Genomic DNA, 19055 nt, shown 5'->3' with positions numbered 1-19055 from the left:
CCCACAGTATTGTCAGTCTTTATTCTCAGGGCATTAAAGTGGATCAGTTTGCATTTTTAGTGAGTAATACAGGTAAACACCTTTTAAAAAAACACAGATTTTTACATCTTTTCTGTACTATATATGTTCATGGCTTTTGGTTTTTATAAAAACCAAATTATTATTATTATTGTTATTATTATCAGTAGTAGTAGTAGTAGTAGTAGTAGTAGTAGTAGTAGTAGTAGTAGTAGTAGTAGTAGTATTTGCTTATGTAAATCTCCCCAAATGGGCTGGATCCTCAGTATAGAACAGGCTGACCTTGAACTTGCATCAGTTCTGCCTCCTGAGTGCTGGGGTCACATGTGTCACAGTTTTAGCCAGGCTCTCTGTTGTTATGATTAAAGACCCAAAGCCGCTTGTCATCTACACTGTTGTCACCAAGGAAAGTCAGGGCTGGAACCTGGAGCCAGGAGCTGCTGCAGAGGCAGGCGGTGGAGGGACACTGCTTACTGGCTTGCTCCTCACAGCTTATTCAGAAACTTTGTTATAGAACTCAGGACCACCAGCCCAGGGGCAGCACCCCCCACAGTGAGCAAACTCAGGACCACCAGCCCAGGGGCAGCATCCACACAGTGAGCTGGGCCCTCTCCCATAAACCATCAATCAAGAAAACACACCACAGACCAGTCTGATGGGGGCATTTCTTCAGTTGGTGTCCCCTCTTCCAAAATTACCCTAGCTTGTGTCAAGTTGACAGAAGAGTAGTCAACCCATCCCCCATGCCCAGTTTTGCTTTGTTGGTTTACAGAGTTCTGTATGTGGTGACACAATGTTTCAGTGCACTCGCTAAAAGATCTACTCCAATGTGTCATTGCCCTAATGATGAGTCATAAGGAAAAAGGTTGAATTTAGGTTAATAGCACCTGAATGACTTGTCTTTCTTGGGACTGCATTTCCTGCCTTTCTAAGACATCTTCACCTCCCCAAAAGCGAGCCTGAGAGCTGTAGTTTGTTGTTGTTCGCCCACGAGTGTGTGAGGGGGATGTGTTTATTTTTTGGACAGGATCTCACTGTGTAGCTCCCCGTCTCGTCTCATCTCTTTCCCATGTGGTTCAAAGGTCACCGGGTTTCACGGCTGTGACTAAGGCGAGGTGTGTTCTTTGCTCAGACCATTCAGTCAGTGGTCACATGGCTCTTTCTGGGTGTGGTCAGGCAAAAGAACATGCCAGGAGCCTACGTGGGGCAAAGCCCGCACCTCACAGTGGCCTAAAAGCACAGAGCAAGTTTAGTCTTTTAAGAGAGGAACCTTTCTAAGTTGTCAATTGTTTTCTTCAGACTCGATGCATCATTTTTCAAGGATTTTGTTCCTCTTTGGATTTTTTGGTTTGGTTTGGTTTGGTTTAATTTATACAATTTTTGTCATGAATTTGTTGGAACAGTCCCCTGTTCACATTCCAGCACCTATACAATGCACACTTGTAGTTCCTTAGCACAGTATAGTACCGATTTGTATTTTCCATTTTTCTTGTTCAGTCTGAGTGGGGTGTTTCTGGACGTGCTTACTCCAGGTTGCAGTGTGCAAGCTGACTGCAGTCTTGGGTCTGGATGCTCCAAACAGGTGCTTTGCACAGGGCCTGCCCATGCTGCAAATGCCTGCAAACAGGCCTGAACACCTCAGCTCAGCTTCTAGCATACCGTGTCTTAGAACCATAGCGTTTACAGTGCATACCGAGTCTTCTCCTCTGATCCTAATGGTCGATGGGAAGCCAAGACTTCTGGTGCTTTTCTGTTGTCACTACTCAGCAGGTAAATATCAAACTAGTACATCTTCCAGTTAGTGTGTGTCAAAACGTTGGATTTCAAAAGTTGCTGTTTGGTATGCCGACCTGAGTGTTTTAAAAATTGTGAAATAAATTCGGGATTAGAACAGAATCGTTAACTATTTCCTGAATAGCCCTAAATGTATATTTATGCAGAGCAACACTCCTAGGGTTGATGAGTCTAAAACCAAACTCAGGGCTGGAGAGAAGGTTCAGTGGTCAAGCGCTTACCGCTCTTCGAAAGGACACAAGTTTGCCGCCGAGCATCCAAGCTGGGTGGCTCACACCTTCCTGTAACTCCAGCTTCAGGGACCCCGACACTCTCTTCAGACCTCCACAAGCACCTGAGCATAGGTAGCCCACGCTCACGCAGACACACACTCTTACACATAAATAAAACCTGTAAGTAAAAGTGAAGTATCAGTCAGCTTTGGAGAACACCAAAGATGCTCCCGGATCAAATGTTCAGCCTAGATTTAATTATTAATTATATATAAGAATAAGTAAGTACATCCATATCATTCGTATAAATGCTTGCTACTTCAATAAGTAATAAAATTCTGTCTAAACCAATTGTTCTAAGCCAACTGTGGTTTTAAGTGAATTTCTTTATGATTTATTATCATCAGATACTTGGTTCATGTCTGTTTTTTATACCCGTATACTCTAGGCCACATAAAAATTTCTCTGGTGGAAAGAGGCTACAAGTTAAGAAGCTTAAGAAGTCCCAACTTATTTCCCATCCGACAGTGAAGTCAGTGCTATAAACCCCATCAGGAAATTTCCAGAGATCGGCGGCCCCTCCCCTTTCCCAATCCTTCTGAGGACCGACACTCATGTCTGGAATAAAACGTTCAAGATCCCATTCGGGAGGCCGGACCAGGCTCTCTGCTCCAGCACTGAGAAGTAAAATTCCATTATCAGACTTTTATTATAGCAAAACTAAGAGTAGCGAGTGCCCAGGACCCTAGGACTTGGGCAGTAGAGGCTGGAGAATCAGAAGTTCAATGTCATCCTTGGTCACACAGGAGTTTAGGGCTACCCTGATAGGCGTGAGACCCTGTCTCAAATTAAGACACCAAAACCAGCAACGCTCCATATACATGGAGGCAGGAACACAAGCGCCTGAGGTTCCAACCTTGAAACTCACTGAATTTTCTTAGTTGCTTGTCTTCTGGCTCCTCAATGCTCTCCTCTCCCCCTGATTATTTTACCCTTCAGTTGCTTGTTTCCCTCATTGTTCCTTAGAATGAAGGCCCAGATCCCCGATTTAATCTTTTGCCTTCACAAATATAACCACTTGGTGCAATGACGTTCCTCAGAGGACCGCTGTGTCTATAGCTCGCGATTTTTATTACTGACGTGAGAACCTCCCGTTTCAGTGGGATTTCCAAGTCACAGGGGTGGCTCCCACAGCGCCTTTCCTAGTTAGTTTCAGCCTCAGTGGTCTCCTGTGAGGCTTAGAATATGGAAGTGTGGCAGTGGCCTTCCTTAGGCCTTGGCAAGAGGAAGTTGTTCAGCCATTGCCTCATAACTTGGTTGGTTCAAGACAGCCGCTGGCCCACAGCACCTGAATTTCCTGTCTGATCTTCTTCAGCTTCTCCAAATTCTAGGCCTGCTCTTTGTTTGACTCCATAATGAAAGGCTCCAGTGTCCAAAGAAGGACAGTCTCACCTCAAAGGTGAGCCTTACGGAAGCCAAAGAGACGACTCAGCAATTACGAGCTCTTGCTGCCCTTGTAAAGAACTGAAGTCCAGTTCCCAACACCCAATTCAGGTAGAGTACAACTGCCTGTAACTTCAGATCCCTCCGGGGGAGCTGAGGGCACCTGCAGGCCCATGCTTGCACACACAGATAAATAAAACAGTTACATTTATTTATTTATTTAAAGATTTATTTCACATATATGAGTAAACTGTAGCTGTCTTCAGACACACCAGAAGAGGGCACCAGATCCCATTACAGATGGTTGTGAGCCACCAGGTGGTTGCTGGGAATTGAACTCAGGACCTCTGGAAGAACAGTCGGTGCTCCTAACCACTGAGCCACCTCTCCAGCCCTACATTTGTTTTTTTTTAAAATTGATCCTTTCAGGGATGATAAAGGCTTCTGTCCAACTGGACCCCAAGCTCTAGTTTGCACCCTCCTCGTGTTCATCTTCCCTTCCTGTCCTGCTCTGTGTCTCTGGATCCTACTCTCAGGTGTGTGAGTGTCAGGAGCTTTCCCGCTGTCCCTGGTCAGGCCTCACTCCTCTGGTACACAACAGAGGAAGAGTTTCGTACTGAAACATGCTGCAAAGGTCAGCGCCTTTAGAACTGGTCCTCCCTGTGTGAGGGACCAGCTTAAAGTCATCCATGCCCTTTAGGCAATAGCAAAACAATTATTTACAGATTCCCCTATGGAGGGAGGGCCTATGAGATAAAGATGCTTGCTACCAGGCAGGGTGATCTGGGTTCTTTACCCCTTAGCATCCGAGTGCTGGGAGGAGAGAATCAACTCCCACGGGTTGGCCCCTGACCTACACACACACACACACACACACACACACACACACACACACACACACAGGTTGTTTTTTTTTTTTTAAAGATCACCTATAGATGTCTTTAAAGTGCCTGTAGAAAAGGCTTTAGAGGAACAAGCACACACTGTATATTACAATTTAATGGAAAGAAGGAGACAGACTTGCTTGACTGCCCCTCAGAGTGCTGAGAATCTTAACCAAATAAGTGATAAACATGCTGGCCTGCTGCCGTGCTCCCCAACATGATGGTGATAGGCTCACCCTTCTGAAACTGTGAGCCCCAAATAAACCCATTTATAAGTTGCCCTGGTCCCAGTGTTTTATTATAGCAATAAGAACCCTGATTGAAACAGTGTGGAAGCGGTAAAAGAAATTTTAAGTGGATAATGTAACCAGACAGATTTATATGAAACTGGGGATGATCTCACTCCTTTCCAGCAGTGAGAAGATTCCACTGAAGGAACAGTGTTTTGAGGTAATACTGTTTAGCCAAAGGAGACACAGCATAAAGTTGACATGAGTTCAGTGCTCATGGTTAGGGACTGAACATCTCCAACACTGCCTGTAACTCCCCTGTCAAATGCCCTTTCTGTATGATTGTATATCAGGACACATTAACTTAATGAAAAGAGGAAGCACCCATGTTGTCTGATGTCAGCCCCAGTAAGTGACTGCCCTTGTTTTCCCCATTTAACTTGCTAACCAAGATACTTGTGCCTTTTAAAAGTTAAACTCCCCTTAGGGAATGATGGTCTTCAAACTCTGTTCAACCCCAAGCCTCTCTTCTCTCTCCTTATGTGAAAATCCCTGTGACTTAGTCGTGGGGGTGAATTATTAGCATCTCCATCCCTCTTTGAAGACCTTTTATGGATTCCCATAATGGGAAATTCATGAGGGACACTGGTGTTGCAAGGCTGACCTTCTGTTTGCAGAGGCGTGAACAATGGGAAGAGACCAGGTCTGCTCCTTGGTTACGACATGGTGAGTTCAGAAGCAGGAGTGGGAAGTGCTGAGAGGCTCAGTTCCTTGTAGAGAAACTACGATGGTCGATAACTATTGTCAACCGGATGGGCTCTAGAATCACCTAGGAGGCAAGTGCTTAGCATGCCTGTGAGGGAGTGTCTCGATTAGGTTGACTGAGGTAGAAAGACCCACCTAAGTTGGCTGTACCATTGCATGGGCTGGGATCTGAGGTAAATAGAAAATGAGCCAAGCATAGCATTCATGGCTCTCTACTTCGTGACTGTGGATACAACGTGACCAGCCAGCATCCCGTTCCTGCATCCACATCTTCTCTGACTACCACCGAGTCTCCCCAGCCATGATGGAATGAGCTCCTTGGCCTGGGGTCAGAATAAAATATTCTTCCCTTCAGTTCAGTTGCTGCTTGGTTACAGCAACGGTACAAGTCACTAAACACAATGACTGTGCCAATGAAATGACTGTGACTAATGACTGTGCTCCTGCTGTGAGCTTGGTCTGCAGTGCTGTGGCAGTGGGAAAAGCATTCCCTCCTGGGTAAGCTCACTGAGTGGCTACAGACAATCCTTTTATGATTCCATTCCAAGTTCTTTTCTATAGGAAGCTTAGGAGTTTCCCAGGCTCCTGGGTTAGTAGCTAGCCGGTTGAGAAGTTCCCACTACTTTTTAGAGAGTCTAGCATTAATATACTTGAATAGTGTGGTTGTTTGTATATGCTTGGCCCAGGGAGTGGCACTAGTAGGAGGTGTGGTCTTATTAGAATAGGTGTGGCCTTGTTGGAGGAAGTGCATCACTGTGGGGGTGGGCTCTGAGACCCCCCTCCTAGCCACCTGGGAGCCAGTCCTGTCTGACTCTGGGTCAAGATGTAGAACTTTTGACTCCTCCAGCCCCACATCTGCCTGGATGCTACCAATGCTCCCATCTTGATTATAATGAACTGAACCTCTGAAACTGTAAGCCAGCCCCATTTAAATGTTGACTTTTATAAGAGTTGCCTTGGTCACAGTGTCTGTACATAGCAATGGAAACCCTAAGACGGGAGTTGGTACCAGGAATGGGGCATTGCTGTGATGGGCTTGACCATGCTTTTGTATGTAAGATCATAGATTTGGGGAATTTGGAAAGCAGTGGAATGCTTCAAGTGGGGCTTAATGGGCCATCCTAGTAGGAATATGGAAGACAGTGCTTCTGAGGGTGCACTGTGCAGACTTGGCCCAAATGGAGGGTTGCAGATATAGCCTAGAAACTCTTCTTGTAATATTTTAGTGAAAAATGTAACTGCTTTTTGCCCTTGTCTGAAGTGTCTACCTGAAGCTAAGATAAAGAGATCTCAATGGATTGCCTTGACAAAGGAAGTCTCAGAAAAGCCCAGCATAGACTTTGTGCTCTGCTTTACTCCCATGAAGAGCTTTTTGATGAAGCATAGCAAGCATGGAAAAGAAAAATACAAACTGTATGGTCCAAAGAATAAAGGTGCACCAGGAAGCAGAATGAAGCTGAATCCTATGTTCATGGAGACAGACATTAAGAGAGTGGTGACCGTGGGGCAAGATCCTACCCTGCCTAAACTTATTGTTCATGCTTTTGCAGTTGAGCAAGGGCCTTGGTTATTGTTTTCATTTGGACTTTTAATCTGAAATGAACTATACTCCAGAAATGGAGAGGACAACTGTGACCCATATCCTGAGGAATAGTGGCCATGAAAAGCTTAGGTCTAGTCATGGTGTTGCACACCTTTGATCCCAGGAGAGAAAGGCAAACAGATCTCTGAGTTCCAGGTAGAGAAAAGTTTAGGTCCAAGCACGATGGTACACACCTTTAGCTCCCAGAACTCAGGAGATAAAGGCATGGAGATCTCTGAGTTTATCTAGGAGTCCATTTACAGCAAGTTCTAGGATAGCCAAGATCAGACAATGGAGAAGTTGGAACACATCAAGCTGGCGACAGTGTAATAGAACAAAGGTGCCATGTTCCAGCTGTAGTAAGAGACAGAACTCAGCATTGTAGGCCATGTGGCCCTAGCTTTTGAGTCAAAACTAGAAGGGACTACTGGGACAATTGATGCTGGCGAGCTGGAGCTAAGAAATTATCGATGATTAAGAAGAGACCAGCATCACCGAGGTGACATCTGGGAAGTGTTTTCTGAGAGCACGAAGAAGCTGTGTTCCAGAGGTGGCCAAGGTACCTCATGTTGCAGCTGGACTTAGCAGTGTGTAAGAATCACCAAGGTGGTAGTGGTTTAGAAGGCAAGAAGGGGTCATGGAAAGCAGCTGAGGCTGGGCACTGTGAGACACCAGGAAAGACCATTGGTGAAGGTACAGCCTCAGTGGGAGTTGACGGCCCAGGACTGAAGGGGTCATGCAAAGTAGTTGAGGCTTGGTGCCATAGAGGGAACCTGTGAGAGGCTATTGGTGAAGCCTAGTTGCAGTGAAAACCCCCAGCCAGTTGAAGATGCCAGTGCCATGGAAGGACTATCAGAAACAGCAGCAGCATTCAACTGGCGTCAGCCGGAGCCTAGAGTGCTATAGAGGGCAGAGCTGGAGAAGTGACCCAAGCCCTTTGGAGGAGCCCAGAAGATCACAAATCATGTGTGGATCCCAGACATTGGAACAAGAAGCTGTAAAGACGAAGTTACTTTGGAGACCCCAAGATGTTAGAGATGCTAGAGCCATGGTCTATCTGCTGAGGAAAACTGCGGGAGTGGAACCAGCCCAGGAGAAAGAAGATTGCTGTAGTCAGCAACGTTGAAAGGAGTTGGAGATCTGAAGACCGCTTTGACATCAGACATGGAGATGCAGAATTTTGAGTTTGCCCAGCTGGATTTTGGTCTTGTGTGATCCAGTATTTCCTCACGGCGACAACATTTTGGAATGGTAATGTATATTCTCTGATGTTACAGGTAATGTGATCTGCTTTTTGATTTTTGACCTTAGAGATGATTACACTTGAGCGATTCGGTGAATCTCAGAGCAGACTGAACTCTCAGCATTGTCGAGATTGCTATAGGCTATAGGGACTTTTGAAGTTGAACTAAATGTATTTTTGCACTGGGCTATGTTTAAGTATGGTCCCCACAGACTCCTGTGTTTGAACAAGCCTATGGGGTCAGGATATGGAATGTGGTGGTTTGTATATGCTGGGCCCAGCAAGTGGCACTTGATCACACTGGACTGAACCTCTGAACTTATCATCCAGCCCCAATTAAATATCGTCCTTATAAGAGTTGTCTTGGTCATGGTGCCTGTTCACTTCAATGGAAACCCTAACTAAGACAAATGGTAATTAGAGGGCAGGTATGCGGGGTTGGAAAGGGCCTGTGGTGGGCCCAGGTGTAGAGCTCGGAGAGTGTGAACCAGAGTTCCCAGGAGAGAAGCCACAGCAATGCTAAGGAGCTATGCTACCAGATCGCTGGCCGGTTAGAGGTTCTGTGACGTGGAGAGCTGGAAGCTTACCAGTCCAAACAAAACTATCTTGGGCTATCTTTAGCCTCCTTATTGCCACCCATTGTTTACGTAATGCGGAAACAGAGCACTAGCTCAAGATAGAAATGCTACAAGATTACACAAGGAACCTACAGCAGCTTTCCCCACTTGGCTAAGACCCACCTGTCTGATGTTTCCACCAGCGCACTCCGAAAGTCCTTGATTTATAATTTTCTTTGTTCTGTTGCTACAGAAACTTGATAAACCTGTTGCCACACCGGGCCACGGTGTTTGTGGCAACACAAATCTGTGTTCTTGGGCTACAGTCACTTACATTTAGTTCCAGGATAAGTTCTTTCTTATTCTCTTTGAGGTGAGAGCTAGGGAAGAAGACTGCACATGGTGTGGTGGGGAAGTGTCCCCGTCTTCCTCGAGTCTTCTTTCCTAATCACTCAGTCTTGAGGCTGTCAGCAGGGAGACAACAATGTTAGTGTGGTGTGGTGTAGTTAACCTGGTATGGGAACCAGAGCCCCAGCGTGCTGATCGGAGCGTTGGACTTCATGTTCCAGACCCAGATCAATAAGGATCTGTAAAATACACTTACCTGACCTTTAAAAAAAGGAGTAAGACAGGGATGCCGCTTCCACCATGACAGCTGAGGATGCCCTCTCTGAGGGTGTAATGCTGAACCTGACTTCCGAGACCAAAAGAGAGTATAGGCTCCGTGAGGTGCAGAGAATTAAAATGTATCCAGGGCAGGTCTTTGGCATGTTTCAAAAGAAGGATACTGGCCTGCCCTGAGTCCTGCTAGAGCTGGAAAGTTACAGAAGTGAGAGGAAGGCATTTATAAGGACAAAGGTTAAACCAGAAGGTACAAGATGGGTTCGGGCTGCCTGGAACGTAGAACAGTGCGTGCAAGACCCGTGTGTGAGGGGAGAGAGAGTGCCAGCACGGCTTGATGGTGCCACTACAGGATGGAAGGGGTGTCACATCAGTGTCGGGTTCATAGACAGAGCACGTGGTCTGAGCGTGGTCCCTGTGTAACCACAGACTGCTAACCTGCCTCTCCAGGTCTTTGTCTCTGCTTGTCAAAGGAAGAGCCAAATTTTCTATTGTCTATATGAATTAATAATTACGGCGAGTTATTACGCAGTTTCTTTGAAAGGTTAAGCTAAGAACACACGTGGATTGTTGGGGAACAGTCTCTGAAATGTGTTCTTTCCAGTTTTTCTCTCTCTTTTTTTTTGCGGGGGGGGGCAGGGGCGCGGGGATGGGGTTGGGTGGGGGGCTAGACCTGGTACTGTTCCTGGCTGCAGCAGAGCAGTTTCTAGGGTAGGACTGTAGGTGGCGCAGTTAGACTTTTCTCGGGTTGTAGCCATAAAAGCAAGCGCATCGACATTTCATGTCTAGACAGAGGACGTGAATGGAATCATAAAACCTTCAGACTGGAGGGTTCCGGAAAGGTCATCTACTCCCTCTCTTGTCTTTAGAAAACCCCGACTCCTAAATCAGCTCTCTGCTGCACTCCTTTCAAAGGCCGTTAAAGCTCCCCTGTTCCATGCTTGGCTCATTCGACAACAGGCAAATCCACAGAACGGCAAATCCCCAAATAAAATCCAACACGCGTGTGCACTCACATTCTTGGGGACAAAATTGTACCGGTGGGGCTGTAGGACACCAGAACGGCTTTCTCAGTAGTCATGGTTGAGAAAAGGGTGTCTTTGCTTAGCTGGGAACATTCTGTTTTCTGAGATGGAGTCTTCCCAATGGGCTCGGGGCGGAGGCGGGGAACACGGATGCCACCAGGCAAGTAACATTCCAAACAGCAGAATTAAGAGTCAGCAGTGAAAGATTAAGAAAATGACAGTGTATCCAAGAGCTTCGGGATACCCAGAAGGAGGTTTTCGGGAAGACTGGCCTCAATTCTATAAGGTTAAATGTCTCCACATCTAATTTTGATTTTTTCCAATACAAATTAACTTGCTTTGCTCATTCTTTCCTTGTGGCTCTAGGAACAGAACCCAGGGCCTCATATATGTTAGACAAGTCTAAGTATTAATGGCACCGTGTTTAGAAATACAGCAAACACGGTTTTGGATGATGACGGGAAACTATTTTCACTAACACCTCTCAGCCATAATATAGGCTTTAGACTATGTATGTGAGCTCCCAGAAAATAAAACATTAGGAGCTGCCCGAATCAGATGGTAGATATATGACTTTGTTTGTTCATCTGTTTGCTTGGTTGGTTAAACGCTCATCCTGTGTCTTACAGCAGTGTCTCAGCACAGCTGTCTTTGTGTGTTGCAGCTTTGTCCTCCAGGATCACATAAATTTGCCTAACAGCAGTGAAGGAACAGGTCAGTCTGGAAACAACAGTTAATTAGCAAACAGGAGAGCCTGGGTCCACCCCCACCTCGGTCTCAAGCACTTAAGCCTGGGTAAGACACTGTCAGTTACATTCATTCTATAGCTGGAAGCATTTAGCCAACCTGCTATGCATCAAGGGCTGAGCTGGGAGATGGACTCAATCAGTAACGACTATGGTAAGAGATGTACCACAGAGTGCCCTCTCCAAGGTTCTTACAGGCACTGCTAAGGGAATAAAGGTGGCAGGCAAGAACATGGGCACAGAGGGGTTAAGGCAGAAGGAATGAGACGGTGCAATGTTCGGAGTTTAAAGAAGGCATAGACCACGGAAGATACAGGGAGATTGAGCATGGCTAGATGGTAAGTTCTGAAAGGCCGGAAAGAATGGGGGCTGGAGAACAAGGTGAGGCTGGATTCCAAAGGACTTGGTTGGCTCTGAAAAGAGGTAGTTTTATTGTAGGAAAGGATTATGGGAAGACAGGGAAAAGGGTATCTGGGGAGGAGATCAGACTAGATATGAGAAATACCCATTGCATGGTGGCATGGTGACAGATTTGAGAGGAACAATGTGTGTCCATAAACCAGGTAGTGGGTAGAGCTGGGGACGAGGCCAGGGCCACCATCTTCAGTAGTCCCTAAGGGCCAAGCAGAGGACTCTACGGTGAACGATGCCAAGAAGGCGTCAGCGGTGTGAGGAGACAGCGAGAAGCTCCGCAATGTCTGTGCGAGATACAAAGTGGAGGTTTAGTGGGGATCAGGTTCAGACAGGATGTGGTTTGAGAACCTCAGAGGATGTTTGTGCTCTGAGGGCGGGCTGGGGAGAGGTTTTGGAGAACGACTCAGAGACTGAGACAGCTTGTCGGCTAGAGACTGAGAACAGTCTCTGAGGAAGGCATTGGCTATGGAAGAGAGGAGAAGTGGTTCTCTCATGCCAGGAAAGGCTGGGAGAGACATGTGGGCATCTGTGTTTACACTGGCCAGGGTCTGAGAGCCGTCCCATGGTAACTTTCATTTTCTGTTCGAGCATCACAGGCTCTGGGTGGAGCTTTCTCTGCCTGAGTCAAGGGACAGCTTGAAGCCCTATTGAAGTGGGTTGTTTTAAATAGTATACATGAAGTGGTGTGGGCACTAGAATATTCGAAAATGCTATACACTTTTTGAAATTCAAATATAATTACATCAGTTACTCCCTTCCTATTTTTCTCCAACCCACCCACTCCCCCCAAATGTTATACTTTTAAAACCAGTCTTGACAAACTGAATTCATGACTGAGGCAGGATGATAAAACAGTATTCCTCTCACTGTGAAAGATCCACCCCTGGGAGTCAATGGCGGGTGTGCTGAAGGTAAGAGTTCAAACGAAAACTGCACATCTTACCCTAATAAACATTTTATGATCAAACCTAATGGTGAGGTGAATTGAAACAATTCGCTTGACATAGCCAGACCTAATTCTTTTCTAAAAAAAAATCTGAACACTTGAATGAATACATAACCACTAATTGCAGTGGAACGATACGAAAATCAGAAGGCCTAATAAACTTTATAGATCTGGATGATAATTAACACAATAACCTGAACTTAATTAGATACTTGTATTAAACGCTGGCAATAAGCGACGGTTTTCCTCGAAATCCACTTGAAGTGTATACTAAATATCACAGCATGGTCCAATAAGGACAGACGCAAATAGAGCTAACGACATTGCAGAAATTGAGCGAGATAAATAAATCACACAGAATCCATGTGGCGCCTACATTGGGGGAGGGGAGGTCACGGAAAGCACACCCTTTCCCCAGTCCCAGTCTCAGTGCAGGATCCAGTGAAACCTATAGAGTAAATTCCCTGGAGGCAGCATCCTTTTCTGTGGGATTGCTTCAAAGAGGAGCCCTTGTCCCCTGGAAAAGGACCCATAAAGCACCAGGAAGCCTCCTTCAAGGCAGAGGTTAGAGTTCTGCTTATGCGTGCGTGCGTGCGTGCGTGCGTGCGTGTGTGCGTGCGTGCATGTTGCCCAAGCCAGGTTCTTAGATGAGAAAATGAAACTGTGTTTCCTCCTGAAGTCTACAGAAAATCCCCATCCCGTTCTCCACTCCACTCCACTGCCATTGCCTCTGCAGAGTTTCCCTCCCAGCAATTGTCTTCTGTTGAGGTGAACTTAGGAGTGCTTAAGAATGAAGGAGCTTCTTCCTCCCTCTCTCCCCTTGCTTCTCGGCCCTCTGTGGTGATCCCCACTGCCCACTCTTTGTCTTCCTCTTGTCTTGGATCACACCATCCTATGCACACACTCTCCCACTGAGCTACTGAGTACTCCTGAAGAGACAGGAGTGCTGGGGCCAGAGGGTGGCCCACGTGGTAAGTGCTTGCTGTACACACACGAGGAACTGAATTTCGGACCCCCAGCACCCATGTTGAAAAGGAAGAGAAAAGGAGGGGCTGGGTTTGACAGCATTGCCAAGAACTCCTACTGACGTCAACCTCTGGATTCCATCTCATGGATACACATGGACACATGCACATCACATGCATACACAGCGCACACACAGAGAGAGAGAGAGAGAGAGAGAGAGAGAAAAAGAGAGAGAGGTGAGATGTAATTGTATCACTGTGTAGCCCATCATGGCCTCCAGCTCATAGGCTCAAGTGCGTCTTCACCTCAGCCTCTCTGGTAGCTGGAACGGCCAACGCATGCTACCATGGCCTCTCCCTTTTCTGCTTTCTTATAAAATCCATATTAAATTTGTGTACTTATCTGTTTGCTAATTTTAAGCTGCTTAGTTATGGTCTTGCTGACATGCAGAGCTCGCCCGTATTTACTATGTACAGTTAGATGATTTTAGATGCATTACCACGATCAAGACAGACATGTCCGTCCTTTCCGGCATCTCACAAGTACCCTGAACCACATAGGCTCTTCCTGGCTATCCTAAGGCCTAAAGACTCCGACCATCCATCCCTCCAAGGGATGTGTCAAGCCAAGATCCAGAGACTGGATAGCTGATGTTAGATACTTATTGTTGGAGGACACAGCAGTGACAACCAAGATGGCTGCCCACATCATGGCTGGTGACCTTCCCAGTTTCTCATTCTCTTGTGAAAATCTAGCTGACTGCTCTTTCTGAGGGCTTCCTTGTAAGTCTCGCACATTGTTCCTGTTCTATTGCCCCTCCCCCACTTATTTAATAGCTTGGGAATGCCAGGCTCCTCTGTGCCTGGTGCACGCGAGGGCTGTAACTCTTGCAATTGTCTGAGGATGTACTCTAGGGGAAGACTTTCTGAGGCTTCCCCGCCCATTCTTGTCTCTTTCTGGTACAGCTTCAGGGAGTGCTACTCCAAATCATGCTGGCGTTTTACAGTGAGGAGGATGCCAGTTTTGCACCGGACAGTCCTGGCTTTGGATCTCACTTCTTGCCACTTACTGGCTTTGAAGATCTGAGAAGTTGTCCCATTCCTATTGATGTCATTTCGCCATTAGTAAGGTAAGAATGCTAAGGTCACAGTGGACTATAACTTAACTTGATGTAGGGATAAGACAGACGGCAACTTATTCTTGTAACAAATAGCCGAGTCTTAGCCAATTACCTGCATCAATGTTCAGAGTACCTTTGCACAAGAGAGACAGGAACAGTGCGTCGTGTACTTCTGGTTCTTTCTCTGGCTATCAATATAATCTACCCAGATAATGGGCAGGCCACCCATTCCTGTACAGATGCCATGTGTGGCAGACGGTGAGTCTGCAGTGTAGCTGTTAGCCAGAGTCTGAGACGTGATGTTTACCTATTGCAGTCATAAAACAACTATGACGGGTTTTTGCCTGACTCTGTGTAAATACTGATGGTCAAAGGTGACAGGCGCTTCATTTCTTGTTTCGATGGCACCAAGAACTTTGTGTTCGGCTCTCTGGCCAGAGAGGAGCTCAATCAAATGATATTTGCTTCTGTTGATATTTACGACAGTCTTTTTTGAGTCTTGAATAGCCTAAAGTCATATGTCATCCATCTTCACAGTTAAATCAGTCACACAAATCTCCTACCTAGAACTAAATATGGCAGAGAGAAGATTAACATTTTGGGCGATGGTACATTTCCTAAGTGCATCATAGGTGAAAGGAAATACTGAAGTTTTATTTTTTCTTAAAAACAAAGTAATTGAGCCTCCGCAGACAAAATTATTAAAAAACATAATAACAAGCTAGTTTTATAGAGTGTTATTTGCAATTCTAGAACCAGACAGCAGTACGGACCAAAAGTAGGGCAAGTTATAATTGAAGCCAGAGGTTAAGCAAAACTTGGAGAGATAGGCCAATTGCTTGCAGCTCCTGTTTGTCTCGTTCGAAGGCAGTTTGAACAGCTGGCTGCCTGTTATTGGCTAAATCTCAGTTATTTGCTACAAGGCTAGGCGACCGTCTTGCTAACATCTCAAGTTAGGTTAGAGTTCACTGTGTAAGAAGACACCTGTACGGGTGGTCTTATCTTGTCTTGGCACAGCTAGAGTTGTCCGAAAGGAGGGAGAAAAATGTCTCCTTAAGATTCAGCTGTAAGGTATTTTCTTAATTAGAGATTGATGGGAGAGGGCCCAGCCCACTGTCGGTGGTTCTATCCCTAGGCTAGTGGTCTTGGGCTCTATAAGAAAACAGGCTGAGCAAGCCGTGTAGAGCAAGCCAGTAAGCAGCATCCTTCCAGGACCTCTGCATCCATTCCCGCCTTCAGCTTCCCGCCCTGTCTGAGTGTCTATCCTGGCTTCCTTTAGCGATAGACTACAATGTTGAAGGGTAAGCCCAATAACCCCTTTTTGACAACTTGCTTTTTGGTCATGGTGTTTAGTACCACAGTAGAAACCCTGACTACAGCAACACCTTTGAGATAAATGGAAACGGAAGCAGAGGTATCTTAGGGCAAATTTAGCAAACCCGTATGTAGTAAGCCTTTGACTAGGCCTCAGCTAGATGCCTGAAGCTGTTTGGAGATGTGAGGTACGTGTGAGTTCTGCAAGACTTCCCTACAGGTTGCTTAGACTAGCTCAGAGCAGCTAGGGTGGTTGTGGGAGAACTTGCTATGTGGAGTAGGGTCCAGGAAATTCCTCCTGTGAAAGGTGACTCAGAGCCTAGAGGAAAAACAGCTAACAGCAAAGAGAAGTAGAGAGGAGAAGTCACCAGAGAAAGGCAGAGGCTCCGGGGTTGGGCAAGTGGCTCAGTGGGTAAAGGGTTAGCCATGCGAGCATGAGGACCTGAGTTCGATTCCCAGTAACCATATGAAAGAGTTGGACATGGTGGCACAGGTCTGTAATCCCAGGGCTGCAGAGGCAGACACAGGGAGATGCCTGGCGCTTGCTGCTATCCAGACAGACCAGTAAATTAGAATATGTAACGTGCCAAGTGAAGATGACAGAGCCTGTCTCAAAAAGCAAGACGGATTTCGTTCTGAGGAATGATATCCAGTGTTGATCGATGTCCCCTGTATGTGCACACAAGTGTATACTTCTCTCTCTCTCTCTCTCTCTCTCTCTCTCTCTCTCTCTCTCTCTCTCTTCACTCAACATTGACCGCTTTCCTCTACAAGTGCACATACAAGTGACTGCATACATACATACATGTGGGGGCACTCAGAGGGTAGAAGGAATCAAAGAGAACAATTGTGGGGTGCTTGGACAGAGTAGGAGGCTCTTCCTAAGAAACATGACCCTATTCCTCCTGCAAGCCTCCCAGAGTACTTAAGAAACCCATTCAAATATGCTCAGAGAAAGCTCCAACCTGCCTACCTAACAAATTACAAACTAATATGTTATCAAATTAAATGGGGAGTGCAGCCATTTGGAAGGACATTTCAAGTTTGGTACACTGAACTGGTCATTTGATTCACTCTGTTCTTTCCAAATGGCCCCTAACCATTTTTTTCCTATAGAAAATGCCACATCTCAGATCGCTTCCCATTAAGAACCATCTGGCTGCCCAGTGAATGCAGGCACTGCGAATATGTAGCAGCTTTTCCCTTTCGTGGTGAATTACGAAGTTTCCAAAATTCCCTTTGCTCCACTTTCTTTTGAAGTTAAATGGATGTAACTTGTTTCTAGTTCAAAAATCACAATGGGAAATAATTTCACAGCACCTTTGCCGCACCACTGTTGTTGTTGGGATAAATGTTGCCTGTGTTCCATCCCCCAGCCCCAGCCTTGTGTCAGGACTTGGTCTCCAGCTTCTGACAGTGTGAATTAGGGGCACTAGTTGAAGAAAGGAGGAAATTGAGTCATTGGAGGCTTGCATTTCAGTGCACTCTGGGAATCTAGTCCCTTCCTCTATCTCTGTGCCCTGGCCAACATGAGATGAGCAGCTCGCTGTGCCAACCGTCTTCATTTTTCTCCTTGGAAGCATCTCAACCGGCTAGGTCAGTTTTACTTGGTAATGTTTTTTGTTTGGTTAGGTTTTTTTTAACCCTGCAATAAAAAACACATTCTTCCCCTCCCCTCCCCAGTTCTGGAAAGATGGGGAGATTCAACAGCCCTAGACGCCAGACAGCATTGTCGTGAAAGAGTTATGCCCTCTCCCTGTCACCCATCTCTTGGTCCAGTCACCACCCATACGCTGGTGAGAGGTAGCTTCCTCTGCTTTGTCTTGCTTGAGAAAGAAACCTGGGCACCCAGCCACCATGCAACTCAGAACAGCTATGACGCCTGAGGGCAACAGACTGACTCCTCTTTCCAGCTGCTTCTCTCTGAGCCCTGCTGCCTCACCTTTCCTCCTTGTGTTGTCACCAGTCACTTGGACTGACTTGGGTGGAACTCACCAACTTTAACAACCGAAGAATAGATGCTTGAGTGGAAAGAGCCCATTGTCACTCTCCCTCCTGGGTCTTTAAAATGTAATAATAGGAATGATAATGGAAGCAATAACCTTGAATGAACGTGATAACCATTTACCAGGAACGAGTTAATAGAGAAGGCACTTCTCAATGCCCGACACAGACAGAGTAGACAATGCACGTCAACTATTAGTGTAATTATCGTGTATTAAGCACACACCATTCCAAGGCTATAAGCCAGGTCCTTTCCATACATAATCTCATGTAATCAATGCAAGATGCCACCCAGAGAAGAAGATGTTATCAATCTATTTTACAGACGAAGGCTTGGAGATTCCATAAGCTCAAGTGCTGACATCCACACCCCTGGTCCATCTGTGGTTGTTACTGCGATGCAGTCTTCCCAGTGCGTGTCTGTTCTCTAACTTGACTATAATGATCTTCAGGTTGAGAGTAACTTGGCAGAGTTTAGGATATCATGAAGCTGACAGGTTTTCTTGAACTTGAAAGTTCTATCACGAAGGCTTAGAGCATCGGTTCTCAACTTGTGGGTCCCAACCTCTTAGCTGGTTGAATAACCCTTTCACAAGGGTCGCCTAGGACTATTGGAAAACACAAAATAGCTACATTACAATTCATAACAGTAGAAAAGTTACAGTTTTGAAGTAGCAACAAAAATAATTTTATGGTCTTGGATCACCATAGCGTGAGGAACTGTGTTAAAGGGTCCCAGCATTTGGAAGGTTGAGAATCAAAGGCTTGGAACCTATTGATCAGGAAATGCATCTGGGTGGGGAGAAGGAGCAGTTAAAACAAGGAAGGTCAGAGGAAACACTGACTGAGGATGTATCCGTGTGCTTATTGAGACAATGCATTTAATATTTCACACATGTGCATATGTATCAACGTGTGGCTCTTAGGGAGCCAAAGGAATGGCCCACTGGGTAAAGGTTCACGCCTGCCACTAAGCCAGACAATCTGAGTTTGATTCTCCAGTTCCCACATCATGGAAGACCACATGGGACCAACTCATGCAAGTTGTCCCATCACACACACACACACACACACACACACACACACACACCTAAAATTTTAAAAGGGAATAATTTATTTTAAATTAAGTACTTATGATTCACGTTGTGTTTATTTGTTCTTACTTTGGGTA

Source organism: Rattus rattus, chromosome 8 (genome assembly GCF_011064425.1).
Source record: "Rattus rattus isolate New Zealand chromosome 8, Rrattus_CSIRO_v1, whole genome shotgun sequence".
In the NCBI taxonomy this organism is placed as follows: Eukaryota; Metazoa; Chordata; class Mammalia; order Rodentia; family Muridae; genus Rattus; species Rattus rattus.
This window is presented reverse-complemented; position numbering follows the sequence as displayed.